The sequence below is a fragment of the Somniosus microcephalus genome, chromosome 9 (assembly GCF_052327205.1).
Source record: "Somniosus microcephalus isolate GS21.2 chromosome 9, FLI_Smic_1.0, whole genome shotgun sequence".
NCBI lineage: Eukaryota > Metazoa > Chordata > Chondrichthyes > Squaliformes > Somniosidae > Somniosus > Somniosus microcephalus.
Window position 1 is genome coordinate 70,267,181 of NC_140995.1, and position 1,430 is coordinate 70,268,610.

Sequence of the window (1,430 nt, forward strand, 5' to 3'; positions counted from 1 at the left end):
AAATAAGCATAAAGAACTCAAAATCAATAAGATCATTTAAATTTGAGGGGAAAGCATGAATGGAAATAGCGTGACAGTAAATGTTACAGGAAGTAAGTGTTCGACTTGCAGGAAGTTTTGTCGGGTAAGAGTGTCAAGGGATATGGAGCTAAGATAAACAGAGTTGAGGTACAGATCAGCCATGATCTAATTGGATGGCAGAGCAGGCCCGAGGGGCTGAATAGCCTCCTCCAGTACCTAATGTATCTAAAACACACAGACATAGATCTAGGAGATCTCCTTTGATGTTGCTCTCGGATGCTGGCCATTAGCAGAGCTAGTAGACTCAGGTGGTATTAGAAAAAGACTTACATTTATATAGCGCCATTTCAGGCCTCAGAATGTCCCAAAGCACTTTACAGCCAATGAAGTACTTTTTTTGAAGTGTACTGTTGTAATGTAGGAAATGCAGCAGCCAATTTGCGCACAGCAAGGTCCCACAAACAACAATGAGATAATGACCAGATAATTTTTTTTTAGTGATGTTGGTTGAGGGATAAATATTGGCCAAGACAGTGGGGAGAACGCCCCTGCTCTTCTTCTAATAGTGCCATGCGATCTTTTACATCTACCAGAGAGTTCAGACTGGACCTTAGAGCACTGTGCACACTTACAGCACTGATTAAAGGTCATCACCGTGAAACGTTAACTCTGTTTCTCTCTTTACAAATGCTGTCTGGCTTGCTGAGTGTTTCCAGCATTTTCTGTTTTTATTTCAGATTTCCAGCATCTGCAGTATTTTGCTTTTGTAGAAGGATATGCTAGTAGGGTGAGATGAAGAGGGGTGGGAGGAGGCTCGCGTGGAGTGTACACATTTGCATGGACCTGTTGGGCCAAATGGCCTCTTTCTGTGCTGTACATTCTATGTAATTTGCTCCCAAGTACTTTTAATAGGCAGCTCTTGTATCATAAAAATACATCAACAAGGCTTCTGTCTGTGCTATACATTCTATATAATTCTATGATAATTTTTAAAAGTTCATGAGCACACCTTTTTTCTTCTCTATTTATATATATTATAAAAAATTAAAAAAAATTGTATTATATATATATATATATGTAAAGGGACAGGCACTGGCAGGCGTGGGTTGAAATGATTACTTTATTCAGCTGCACAGGTTGAAGGCAGGACAGCACTACCAGCGAGAACATCAGGTGGGCAGATGTTATACTATTCCCATCACGCTTTCCTGTCACGCTAAAGTGGTTTTCTTGATTCAGAATCCTTTATACTTTGTATGGGGCAAAATGAGCATTTTTTTCAGAAAACCAAACAAAAATTGCAGGTGAAATATAAAAACTAACACATATTTGACATGCATTACATAATTAGAGTCTGTGAATCACTTTACAGCCCCCGGTTTTAACCATGTTTCTCAGCTTTCAACATT